Source organism: Salvia miltiorrhiza, chromosome 3 (genome assembly GCF_028751815.1).
Source record: "Salvia miltiorrhiza cultivar Shanhuang (shh) chromosome 3, IMPLAD_Smil_shh, whole genome shotgun sequence".
Taxonomy (NCBI): Eukaryota; Viridiplantae; Streptophyta; class Magnoliopsida; order Lamiales; family Lamiaceae; genus Salvia; species Salvia miltiorrhiza.
The window spans coordinates 1781105-1795189 of NC_080389.1; the positions used below are offsets into that span (position 1 = coordinate 1781105).

At 39.9% G+C, this 14085-nt stretch overlaps 1 long non-coding RNA gene and 1 pseudogene across 1 annotated transcript; both read left to right on the forward strand.

Moving 5' to 3' along the window:
- The first annotated feature begins 2432 nt into the window (after window positions 1-2432).
- Window positions 2433-3876, forward strand: LOC131016890 (putative late blight resistance protein homolog R1A-4; annotated as a pseudogene).
- Window positions 3877-3882: 6 nt separating this feature from the next.
- LOC131017113 (uncharacterized) lies at window positions 3883-5502 on the forward strand. The gene is made up of 3 exons (XR_009099431.1): window positions 3883-4772; window positions 4925-5084; window positions 5163-5502. It is a non-coding gene; the product is annotated as an uncharacterized LOC131017113 (long non-coding RNA).
- The last annotated feature ends 8583 nt before the right edge of the window (window positions 5503-14085 follow it).

The following is a 14085-nucleotide window of genomic DNA, read 5'->3' on the forward strand; positions in this document are numbered from 1 at the left end:
AAAATGTCTACATAATAACAATAATATGTAGAAACACATGCACTTACAGTTTAAATAAATTACATAAATAAATAAATAAATAAATTTAAAGATCATGCGAGGCTTTTTTGAAAAACTAGCATAAAGAACGTACGTTGTACGTATAATTAATGTTATTTTAATTGATAATCTATTATTTAAAAAAATCTATTAATTCATTACTTTTATTAGATAATTTTTTGGATGGATATATTTATTTATAAGCCTTATCAATAGCTATAGATATAAAGTATTCTCTATAGATTTGGGTGACAAATAAATGTATATCAAAATAGATTTATATTTTATAAATATAATAATAAATATATAACAAGGGTAAAATATGCAATCCACAAATTATATTTTATAACTATAATAATAAATATATAACATGGGTAAAATATGCAATCCACAAGTTGTGCCTTAGACTGCCTTAGACTCTTTTTATATTACTGTCTACATAATAACAATAATATGTAGAAACACATGACTTACAGTTTAAAATACCTCTCACACTTTTTTTTTGATAAATTACATAAATAAATAAAGAAATTTAAAGATTGCGCGACAGAGAACTCGAACCCAAAACCTCAAAGTCGTGGACCTCCTACCACTAGACCTACACACGCATGCACACAAATACCCTCACACTTCAATACCCAGGAAATGGGTTGTGAATCATCAAACTTTGTAAAATCTTATCCAATTTCTTATGCGCCTCGTGAATACTTAATTCATCGTCAAAGATGCACAAAAATTGATTAAATTCTAAATTTTTTATGCAGTGGATATTTTTTTATATTTGTTAAAAGAGAGTAGATAGTTTCATGAATTGACTTTTATAACTAAAGTGTTAGCTATTATTTAAAATATGTTATTTTATTCAAAATAAGATAACATTCAATAATATTTTCTTATAACAGTAATAACTAGTTAGAGACTAAAGTGTTTTTATACTAAAATTATTAATTTCAGTATGAAAACATAAATTTTGTAATTTCAAACAAAATATAAAATTGGCCCAACCCAAATGTAAATGATTAGCTTGTGGGCTGCCACCTCGCTTTCATATTGGGCTTGTGAGTTACACATGTTGGGCTTTGGTTTTTTTTTTTTTTGAGAAGATGTTGGGCTGTGGTTAACAAAATAAAACAAAGTGTACCTAAAACGTATTATAACCAAAAAAAAAAAAAGAAAACGTATCTGTCAATGAAAATTATAATGTGGTTTGGGGCATGAATTTTAATAAATAGTTTCTAGATATGTATAATGTGGAGAAAACGACACATCAAATTTGATACGTTAAATAAGTGAAATTTTGTAAATATTAAGTGTGAATGAGGTTTCAAATATAAAGTACAGTTTTCAAAAGAGGAAACAATATAATTTTTGTGAATGGAGAGAATGTTATTCTAAACTTCAATTATTAGGTGCAACTATGCCTAAGGATTTTCGCATCTACGATTTCTTAATATTTGTTTTTTTTTTTTTTTGGGTTAAAATGTACAAGTTGTTAATTGACAGCTATACAGATTATTTAAACTGACCTCAACAGCTATGTTTCTCGAATCCAGTAATTAACTAAGAAGTCAATGTCAAAATTAATTACTACAATTAAGTCATCCGTTAAAGGCTCAGCTATACAAGTTAATTTTCTATTATTAAAATTTATAGTTTTTTTAATCCTTAATCTTAGCTAGCTCATGTGGACTAATGATTTTATTAATTTCATGGAATCTATTGACCTTTCACCTTTCAAGAACTGACTTGTTCATTGATAGATCTATTGTGGTATCTATATAAATAATATGTACAAATTTTTTGATGGTGTAAAATTGTTGACAGTCGGTAGAATAATCTTAAAATAATATGGTTGTTGGGATGTCATAATTGTATCTTTTCAATAATACTACATTGTTAGATAGAATTGAATCATTACCAGTTTCTCTCTTCGATATCTTGTCTCTCTGCAATTGTTATTGTTCCTTCATATGATCTGCAAAATCTTGTAGCAAGAGCATAATTTATTTCTTCTCTTCTCATTCTCTCTCTGCAGTTGTTCCATCATTTTATCTTCATTTCATCTGCAAAATCTTGTGGTTAGAGCATAGTTTCTTTCCCTTCTCTTTGTTATTCTACCATTGATTAACACAACCTTGTAGCTGAGAGTGTGTGTAAGGATGGCTTATTCTACTCTTGTTTCCCTTGAGCGCACCATTGATCAATTCCTCAATCACAATCAATTTTCCATTTCTCCTCCTGAAAAAAACATATTATATCTCTAGATAAATATATCATCAATTTTCCATTTCTCCTCCTGAAAAAAACATATTATATCTCTAGATAAATATATCCTTTCACTCCGAGCTTTTCTTGAGGATTTTCCGAAGAAAGCCAAGAGTTTCGAAGCAAGAATGAGTAATGTAGCAATGGAGGCAGAAGATGTTATTGAATTGTATATGACGGAAAAAATCCACTACAATATTCGATATACCCACTGGGTTGCAGAACTAAGAAGAATCAAGTTTATATTCCAGTTGCGCAGAGTAAGAGATCAAATGGATTCAATCGCCCGAGAGGTGGTGCAGATCAAAAATAGCATCATTATCAAAGATGCACAACTTGATGGTTATGTTGGGGCTAGTTCATCCTCATCACAAGGTGCAGAAGCTGGAAAAACCAATATGGTTGGCTTGAACGTTGATTTGATGGAAATAATGAGTAGTCTTTGTGGAGATTCGCGAGAACTCCAGATCCTCCCAATAACTGGTATGGGAGGTATTGGCAAGACCACTCTTGCTAGAAATGCTTATGATCATCCATTTTCCATGGAGCATTTTCAAATTCGTGTTTGGGTCACAATATCACAAGATTATAGTGAACAGAGAATTCTATCAAACCTCCTAGATTCCTTGAAAGAATTCGACAGAGAAAGGGGTAATATATCCATGGCAGTAAAAGTGTACCAAATCCTAGTAGGTAGGAGGTTTCTGATTGTAATGGATGATATTTGGAGCGCCAAGGTATTGGATGATATAAGGAAGTTATTTCCCGACAACAACAATGGGAGTCGAATTTTGTTAACCACAAGGCTCGCAGATGTTGCTGCTTATGCCAACTCCTCTATGCCTTCCCATGAGTTGCATTTGATGGATTCAGACCAGAGCTGAAATCTACTACGAGAAAAGGTGTTCGGACGCCAAGATTCCGTTCCTCCTGAATTGGAGACCATCGGAAGGGAGATTGCAAGAAGTTGTGGAGGCTTGCCCCTTGCAGTGGTGGTGGTTGCAGGAATCCTATCTACGGTGAGTATGACTCGAACATTGTGGAAGGAAGTTGCCAAAAATGTAAAATCGTATATTCTTGCCACAACAGATGGACAGGTAGAAAAGATTTTATCTCTGAGTTACAACCATTTGCCTCATCATTTGAGGCCGTGTTTCTTATACATGGGAGGATTTCCAGAAGATCACGAGATCAAAGTCAAGAACCTGATAAGGTTATGGATAGCTGAAGGCTTTGTGAAACGGCCAGTTGCATCAAAAAGCTTTGAAGAAATTGCAGAAGAGTATCTAGAGGATCTTATCAGGAGAAGTCTTATTATTGTTTCCAATAATAAGTCTAATGGCAAAACAAAAAATTGCAGGCTTCATGATCTGGTATGAGATTTGTGCATAAAGAAATCACAGGAAGAAAAGTTTCTTGTCCACGTGAAGGGAAGGAAGCTGCTGACAAGCATGAAAGATGAGCGCAGGATACGTATCTCTCAATCTGATGAAACTGAATCTTTCGCCAACGTTTTTAGCTCAACCATCCGTACTATATTGTATTTCAAGTATGAACTCGTCTCTTTTGGGAGTTTTATACCTGATCAATTTTTCGAGCTATATCATTTGAGGTACCTTGCTTTCTGCTACGTGGGTCATATTCCTAGAGCAATATCAAACCTTCAGTGTCTTCAAACCTTAATCGTGAAAAATACTTTTGATTTGCCGCGTGAAATTTGGAATATGCCGCAGTTAAGACATCTCATTACTCTTGGTTATTGGTGTGAGTTAGATGAGCTCAATGTTGCCACTTTAGCTCTAGAAAATCTGCAAACACTTGGGACACTGCGCAATCTCAAATGTTCTTTAAGTATCGTCAACATGATACCCAATCTTAAGAAACTGTCCCTCATTTGTTCTTGGGATTTCGAAGCCTTACTTTTACACGATCTGATGCATCTGCGTCGACTTGAAAACTTGAACTTGGTACTTGAAAGTTCGTATGAATATACTGGTGTCCCTAATCTTGTTCTTCCTAGCTCGCTGAAGAAGTTAGCCTTGATCGGTTGGGGTCGCAACGGCCATCACCTCAAGATTGTCTGCCCGTTGCCGAATCTTGAAGTGCTCAAACTGAGAAAATTCGATTTTAAGGAGCAAGAGTGGACAGTTAGTGATCATGATTTCCCAAAGCTGCGATTTCTACTCATTGATGATTCAAATCTCAGGCAATGGAACACTGACGGCAGCCACTTTCCGTTGCTCGAGCACCTACTGATTCATTATTGCCGACGTCTGAGTGAAATTCCAGATAGTATGGGAGAAATTCCGACACTGAAGTTGGTTGAGGTCAAGAGATGTGAGAAATCCCTAGCGGACTCTGTCAAAGTAATACAAGAAGAGCAACAAAATTATGGAGATGATTCTTTTGAAGTTCGTTGTATTAACTGTTAGCCTATCAGAAATCTGCTTTCCCTCGATTTTTGAGAGGTTAGAGATTTATTGAGTTTGTTGGGTGGTTTCCCTCTCAAGTTTGATGACTGATCTCTGAATTCTTTGACTCAGATTTCATTTTAATTTACAAGTATCTCATGTTTCCACTTTATATTTCTAACTCTATCTTCGTTTCCTATTGTATAAAGAATGCCCACGAGTTCAACGACATAGTCGAGGGCTTCGGGTGGGAGGACGTACGGAACGTGGGGCCCGCCCCGCGCACGCATGTCTACAAGAGGGTCTGGACGGCCAACGAAGGTCCCCTGTCGGAGTTCATATATATACTACCACCATGAGATGGTCTTGGTGAGTTTCATTGCACGAGTTCAATTAATGGATCTTTTTTTTTGTTTAGGGTTTCACGCTGGTTTTTATTTTAATTAGATAAAAGAATTCCTAAAGAAGGTAATTCTCTTATGTGAAGTACCTCCACCGGAAGGAGGAGAAACTCCGATCGCGCCTAGCTTCCGTGTAACGGAGAGGATGTTGGAAGAGTACCCGGAGATGGTGGTGGAGATGGAGAGGAAAGGACTGAGATACACGTTCACGGCCCTAAGCAAAAACGATACTTCTTCCATGAGAGGTCGAGGTTGGGAAGATGCATTTGGGACTTCAGATTGCGTAGAAGCAGAGAAGAGGTAAGCAATTTCGAATTCTTTCTAGACATATTGTGGAGAGGGAGCGTTTACTTTGCATGATTGATCAGATGCAAAAAGCCGTCGTCCATCAACACCTACAAATAGACTACACCTTCATTAATGACAGACGATTTTCTAATAGATGATGCTTTTCGTCTGTCATCTATTAGCGATTTTCTTGTAGTGATGATTTCATCCTAGAGAGTAGGGTTACTCCAATCCCACCTTTGAAATGGGATATAAATCGAGTAAAACTACCTTAAATGATAGAAAAAATCAAAGGTCTTGGGATATCCCAAACTTCCTTTATCTTTTTGTGATAATGGTTGGTGAGGTCCAGCTACTTTTTTCTCCACTCGGTCTTGTCTTTTGCTTTCGGTGAGTGGTGCTTTTCTGGTCCCATACTCCATTATTCAGCTGATAATGCTGTGAGGGGCCAGCCTGCAACTTTTCCACCATCCTTTGTCTTCTTTTGATGAGTGGAGCTTCTGTAGAATTACCCATTTTGGTTAGTGGGTAGTTGGCCTGCATTATTGCCCACCCACTTTCGTCGTTTCTCTTTTAGTGGGTGGTCCTTCTGTCCTGAGTCACATGACTCCATTTTCTTTGTTGGGCCCCTTACTTTTTTGGTACCCGCGGTGCTCGTCCATGTGGAGTCTTGTGCTCCTCATACTCGTCAGACCGGAACTTCTTTTTGTTAGGCTTTGGAAAGAAGCCTTTGCCGAACTCCGGTTCTTTCTGCGTGAGACACTTCGCGCAGATATGGTCTACCCAATGGCCTAAATGAGCCATGTTGCAGAACTTGTGACGGGTTTCTTTGCTTCCCGCTATCTTATTTCGCCAGAGTGTCTGCCTCTTTTCTTTGTAGTTTTTCCTGTCATTGAATTTAACAAGAAAGATCCAAGTCCTGCGTTATGAGAGAGCTTGAATTGGTACTTCACTTTGTCCATCTCTGTGAGACAGACCTATAGTCCCCATGCACGTCTTGTGGAGATTTGATCCTCCGTAAATGTCGTGACAATGGAAACTTCATGATCAGGTGCCTTAACTCGGTTTAAGGCCTCCGTATCAGGTCTTCGAAGCTTAATGAAATGGAAAGCTTCATGATTCCCTTTGCCTGCTGGTTCTGGAGCTGCACTGAGAAAGTATAACTCCAGGACGTCTCCCCTGTTTAGAGACGGATTGTTTGACCAAGCATCATAGATCGTTTCTTGGATCTACTTTGGTAGACCCCTGATCTCGCTGAATGCTGGCGATATAGTATAAACTGAGGCTAGTGCCCCAAATTCATACCATTCCTTGACCTCCTGAGGATTGGCTCCGGTGGTCATCCATACACGAGGATATTTTCCTCTGACATCAACCCGACAATAGCTCGGATTAAGTCCCTTTCTAGTGTTCAGTTTCTCCCACCTGGACTGATACATCTGCCAAACAGGATAAATTTCAATAATGTTAGTATCAATCTTAGATTTGCCCGTCAATGGCCTAAGACTGATCTCTCCCTCTTTTCCCCAGAGGTGGAGGGTTGACATGTTGGTTCGGGCTGTGAAGCCTTATCAACAACTTTTCCTTGAGGATCTGGTTTTGACACCTTAGCCTTAGGACTCGTGCTAGGGGTATTTGAATCCCCTGCTACAGGTAATTCGGCCTGTACGGTAATTCCTGCTTCGATCATGGGAGCCATGATCCCGCGTAGGAGCGGCTTGTGGGTTGCCTCATTAAGACTTAACATCTTTTTGAGACATTCTCGTATTCGGTTGGTTACTTTGGATTCATCATCCGTTTGTATCCTTCCCGCTTGTTTGGCATGGAGTAAGCACTCTTGCCATTCTTGTTGTAGCATCTCCAGATCGTCCAGGAGCTGCCTCTGGTTTTCCATGATGGCGTCAACCTCAGTTGGCTCCATCCCTTGTTAAGAAATCTGCAAGAATATTTTCATCAGATTTCAGAATGACAATATTAAAATCATAATATTGGCACTCAGCTTGCCATCTAAGTAATCTATCCTTTTCAGGTTTAGATTCTATTTTCTTGGTTAAGAAAGCCTTAACATTAGTGTTATCGACTTTCAAAGTAAATTTCTTTGCTAGTAAGAACAGCGGCCATTTTTTAAACGCCTTTCTGACTGCATAGAATTCTTTCTCGTTGATGTGCCATCGCACAGTTTCACTGTCGGAAAAGAGACCGCTACAATATCTGCAAGGTTCTTCTCCATAAGGGGTGATTTTTGTGAGCACGGCTGACAAACATGGTTTTCGTACCTCAATTCCACATGATTTGTTGTCATTTCCCTTCATATTTTGCTTGCCAATGCGTGTTTGTACCATAATGTTGAGTTTTATGAAGATTTGATGTCTTGGTGTAGTTTTGGAGTAATTTCAGGAAAAATCAAGGATTAATTGGAGGATTTTGAAGATATTATATTGAAGTACGTCTCGAGAGGAATCCGTGAGCGCAAACGGCGATCAAATCCGAGTCCGGACGAGGGAGAACGGAGCAAAACGAGCGGACTGCGCATAACGCCCAGTAGCCCGCGGTCACCACCCGCGGCCGCGGGGTGGGACCGCGGGTCAGCTGCCCCCGACTCAGGAGACACCCGCGGTCACCACCCGCGGCCGCGGGGCGGGACCGCGGGTCCCCTGAGCATCCCCCACGTTTGAAGGCCGCGGACGCGGGCCGTGACCGCGGGAAAAGGGCGGGGCTTCCCCCAAGTGGGCCCCAGACGCGATTTTAGCCCCAAAACTCCATTTTTCCCTTCTTTTCTAATTCATTCACCACACACACCCACTTCATCTTCCCCAACACTCCATTTCCAAACCCTAGCCTCTATTCTCTACCATTTTTTCTCTCTTCCACACACAAGAACAACACCAAAATCAAAGAAAGAAGGGGAAGACTTGGAAAGGAGCTCATCAAGACTACATGATTGAAGATCAAGATTATAGGATTTGTCTATGAATCTCTATCTCTCTATATCTTTATTTATGTTTTCTTATGACTTGAGATTTGCTTTTATTATGAATATGCTTGGCTAAAATCTCTTATCTTAGGGATTAGATTAGATGGATTTGTAATGGATTGATTTCTTTGTTCTATATATATCTTGATTGTGCTTATTGTTATCTTTTCAAGTCCTAGATTTATCTCTTGTATGATTGGTTGGCCACCTTTTGTGCATTTCTAATTTGTGATTTGAATCGGGAGAGGATAATTACAATAGATTAGGAGTTTGATACATATCATCTCAATAAACCGGGAGGTTGAGAGTTGGGTGAGGGCTTGTTGATCTTTTGTGCTCTTGGGAGTTATAGGTTAGAAATTGACCGGGGACGGCAATTATGACCCGTAATCTACTGTTTTAGTCGTCCGGGAGGGGGCTAAAACTAGTGGGGAGATCGCCCTAGATAAGTAGGCCATATCAAGATTAATATTGCTTTAGATTGAAGTTCATTACAATCCATCGAAATTTAGTCCCTAGGATAACTTTCATTCGAGTCATTCCCCAATTTATTAACTAAGTTTATCTTGTCGTTATTTTATTTACTTGCTTTATTTAGCTTTGTTTTAGTTCTCAATATCTCTTCATCTTTGGTTTGTCTAAATAGATTGAAAATAACTTATTAATAATATTTAGAAGTTTAAATTCACCAATCCTTGTGGAATACGACCTTGCTTTCATATATTACAACTACCCGTATACTTGCGGCGTGGTGAAAATATTAGCGAACAACGGCCGCCCACCAAGAATCACTCGCGTCAGTGTTGAGGACCAGGTCATTCTCGTCTTGTGGTATTGAAAGTTTTGGGAGATTTTTGCAAATCTCCTTCAACTTCTTCATACCCTCCCGATGCTCTTCCTTCCATATGAATGGAACATCTTTCTTTAGTAGTGGACTAAAGACTTTTCTTTGTTCTGCAAGGTTTTTGATAAACATCCCTGCAAAATTGACAACTCCGAGAAAGCTTTGGAGCTGCTTCTTTTCTTTGAGACCTTCTGGGAAATTCTGGACCTTTTCCACAATATAATCTTATAGAATTATTCCAGATTCATCGATCTCAATCCCCAGAAACTCCATCTTCTGGGTGGCTATGACTGCATTCTTTTCAGACAGCACTAGTCCTTCTTGTTGACAAACATCCGCAAAGATCTCCAGATGTCTGACATGTTCATGAATGTTTTTTGATGCAATAAGGATATCATCAATATAAACAAACATAAACGAAGAATAATCTTTGAATAGATTATCCATCTTCCTTTGGAATATCTGAGGCGCGTTGGCTAGCCCCATTGGCATGACATTCCAGACATAATGTCATTGTGGAGTTGAGAAGGTTGTGAACTTCTTACTCTCTTCCTCCATGCGAATCTGGTAAAATCCTGATTTGCAATCAAACTTTGAGAATACCTTTGCACTTCTGATGCAGTTGATAAGGTGTTCTCTGCTCGGGATGAAGTATCCGTCAAACTCAAGGATATCATTAATTCCTTTATAATTAATGACCAATCTTGGTTTTCCTCGCTTGATCTCCCCATGATTTCTCACCAGAAATCCAGGACTACTGTAAGGTGAATTCCCTGGTTCGATCAGCTTTAAATCAAGGTGTTCCTTGATTATACTCCTCATATCCTGTTGATCCTGAGTGTTCATCAGGATAGGTCTGAACCTCACGAACTCATGCTCATTTCCAGTTTTAACTTTCAAGGTGGCTTTGAGTTGATTCTTGTCCCACCATGCCAAAGGATCCTCGTGATAACACTTTTGGATTCTCCTTTTGACGTCGGCTATGGACACCTGTTCGTCTTCCCTAATATCTTTGTGTGATATCAAGGAAACTTTGAGGATCCGTGTTTCTTCCTCGGAGAGATCTGGGAATCCCTTGGTTCTGCATTTGAGCAGAATGTCTCTGAATCTCCGTTGATCCTTCATTTGTGGTCTTCGGAGTCTGCCATCATCACCACGCTTGCTGCGGAATTTGACTGGCATTGAGCGATTAAAAGCTCCTTCGAGCCTTTGCACAATGATTTTGTGGTCACAATTGGTTGTGAACACCAGCCTCCTGACTTCATTATCCTGCGTATATCTCTTGAAGGTCTGCAGAAAATTGTTTCCAAACAAAATATTTGCTCCGGTATCATGGAAATATATCGGTGGAGTTTTGACCTTATACCAAGGCGTCTGTCCTGCACTGCCGATCAATATTTCCGTCTGTTTTACTCCCTTTGATAGGAGCAAAATCTTTTTGGAGAAATCCCTTCCTGCAATTCGAGGCAGTTCTTCTTCAACTTCTGCTGGAAAGACTCCTCGTTTTGCCGTACAGATTCCTGCTCCTGAATCCACATAAGTAGCAAAATATTCTGCTTTGAATTTCTCGTATAACATCCCTACAGAGATGTATATAGAGAATGGACTTGTCATTGGATCATCACTTTTTTGTTTCCGATTGTGATTTCCATTCCTCCTAATTTCCATGACCATGGTTGGTAGTTGTCAAGAAAATTTCGTCCTAAGATCAGGACATCAGCTTCTTGTCCGGCTTGGCCTTTAACTTGGATTTCAAAGCTTCCGACCACCAGTGTTCCAATATATCGGTTACTTTCTGGATTCGCCAAATGATACAACGTGTTGCAAGGAAATTGATTTTTCCTTTCGGTTGTATCGATTCTTGTGGAAACCCTTCTCCATTCTTCGGGACATTTAAGCTTGACCCTCATGTCTGGAACTAGTGTTTCCTGAATTGCCCTTCTCTCATAAGAAAGAGAGAAGCTTCTCGTTATAGGCCCTGAAGTTAGCCTATTTCCCTGGAATGATAGTCTTGGTGCTCCCAATCTGAGACTCTGATCATGGCTCAGCACCTGCTTGTCTTCAATTTCGATATCAATTTCCCTGATCTGGGGAATTTCAACTCGGTTCGGATTGACCGCCTTGGCAACTTCTTTGAATATTTCTAAAACTTCAATAAATTCTTTTCCCAAAAATAATTCTGTGTGGTGAGAATTCGATAGGGCATACGATACTTGATAAGTTAGCGAGTATGGCCTATTTCCTCCCGTCATTAGATCCTTCCTCTTGTAATCCTGATAAAGTGTCAGGGCTCGGCTGAAGGATGAATCTTGTAGATTATAAGCGATTTGTGGATAAAGTTCGGTTATAATCTTCTTGGCATAGAGATTGCCTGAGAAAGCTCCAAGAACTAAATCTTTGGCATCTCTAATCCTCTTGTCGCAGAGTGCGACATCAATCGGTTGATCTGTCCCAGGTGATAGAGCAGATTTGATTACCAACTGAATTGCTCCGATATGAATCCATTTCATCGTACTGGCGACTTCTAGCTTCATTCTTTTGAGATCCCGCCGGATGTCTTCGGCTGGAACAAGTTGGATCTCCACCTGATTGCTTGTTATCTCAATTGGAAGCGCCAATTCTCGACTGGTAACGCCGAAATAAACATGATGCCTCCTTTTGAATGGACTCAAGCTATGTAAAACTTGATTCATTCTTCCACTAGAAAACCCTTGGTATGTTTGTACCTCTTCTGTTTCCTTCTTGAGTTTTTTCACGAGCTTTTTCACCACCTCTTCTTGTGGAATCAGAAAATGGCTAGTAAATCCATTTTGATCCTCCGTCTGAGTGTGGAAAACCTCGTTCTCTTCTTTAGTCTGACTCGACCCCGGTTGATCCATTGGTCCAATCCGAATCTGAATCTTCAGAGCTAAAGACTTCTTCTTGTTCGTATATACTCTCGTCAGAGGATATATCTTCGAACTGATACACGGGTATCAATTATTGGTGATAGATAGCGTCTTCGATATCCGATGTGGATTCGAATCTTCTTATCTTTCTTTCTTCGTTGTCTGGGCAATTGGTTGAAATACACGTCCAACAGTTGCAATCTTTAAAACTTTCATTTGTTTTGTCTTGGGTTCGCCTGAAAGTTTTTCTTGCCGGGATTCGCTTTTGAGATGAAAACCGGCTCCTTGATGGTCCGCTTCGTTGTCTTGATTTGTAGGAGCGTGCCTTCTGTCTGGTCCACATGGTTCTTGGCTTCCAAGAACTTTTCTTTGATCTTTTTTCATAGGGTTGGTACTTATGTTTCTTTCTGCTCCTCCGTTGATACAGCAACTCGGCTCCAATCTCTGTTGGAAGATCGATGTTGTCGCACATCAATGGAGATCTTTTGTTGAGTCTTCTCAATTTCTTGAGATTTCTTTGGTCCGTTGCCTTCTGGCACCATTCGAACAGCTTCCTATGAACGTATGACATCCTCCTTGACACACTATCAAGTGGATAATCTCCTGGTGACACGTAGTCGTTGATGAGCATTTCTCTCCATGGACTCGGAAACTTTGTGAAGAATAGGTCCATAGCGGTTTGATCATCAATCACCCCCATATGGGCATATAGGGTATATAGGCGCAAAAATTTATTGAGAGCTTTTGGCTCTAGCACCACCAATCTTAGATTGTAAAGTGCCTGTCGATATTTTTTGCGCTTTTCCTCGGCTGAGCCTTCGAAAAAACCTATTCCAAGAAAATGGACTTTAATCTGCTGGGTAGCCCCCTCAAGGATTTCTGAAACTGATGTTTTGGTAAACAGCTCATTCTTCCCCTCGGTTGCCGCATTATCCCAGAATTGTTTTGCCATGCCTGCAAAACTTGCCTCAAAAATTTTGACAAACTCCTCTTTGTCATAGTCTATTGTGGCAATAACGATCTTCATTGCTGAAGACCATTCGTCGATGAGTCCTTCCCAATCCTTGAAACTGGCTTCATCGAGGTTGAGAATCAATCCGTATGGATGGATTGGTTCAAGTGTGGCCTTTCCTACAGGAGTATCCCGCATCTGAGGCCTGCGTCGTCTAGTTCGTTGATATTGGCTCGAATCTTCCTGAGCCCCACCTTTCTTTGACGACCCTGTTTGTTGATGCTCGGCTTTGGGCACCTCTCCTCCTTGGTTCATCTTTAGATCAACCATGTTGAGATTAGCAAAGGATTCTGCTAACTCTTGTAGATCTTCTAATCCGATTCGATCAAGGTTATTCATGTTGTTTCCCATTCACGAATCGAATTATATCCTCCGGCTGCAACTCCTTGGGTGCTGCATTGAGTGGTAGTGGATATGTCGGATCTTTGGACCATTTATTCCGAATTCTTCCGGAACATGGTTTTCGCCGTTCGATGTCCTCCACCTTTTTCTTGATATCACACAAGAGGTTTAGAATTTCCTCCTGTTTGAGTGATATTTTGCTCATTTCCATCGGTAGTTCATACAACTTGACGCCATAATATTCCACCGTTTTCTGAATCTCCCGCAAGTTGACGTTGTCGGAAGAGCTTGGCTCGATCTTGTGATAGCTTGGAAAAGCTACTCCCGCCTTGTCCTTTGGTTCCATCAAGTATGATATTGTTGATGGAGGTTGTCTCTGGCTCGTCGGTTTGCCGATCTGGCCTCGGCATTCCTCAATAGGGCATCAAGATATCCCTGGATGTTCGTAATAATCTCACGAACAGTCTCCTCATCCTCAGTAATGTTGATCATGATGGATCGCCAATACCATCTTAATTCTCCTAATAGGCGACTGTTGTCTCTCTCCAAAGATTGGAGAGAAATCCTGTATACAAGACATCTCGGACACTCGTCCGGATCCATATAAATTTTTATGGAGTC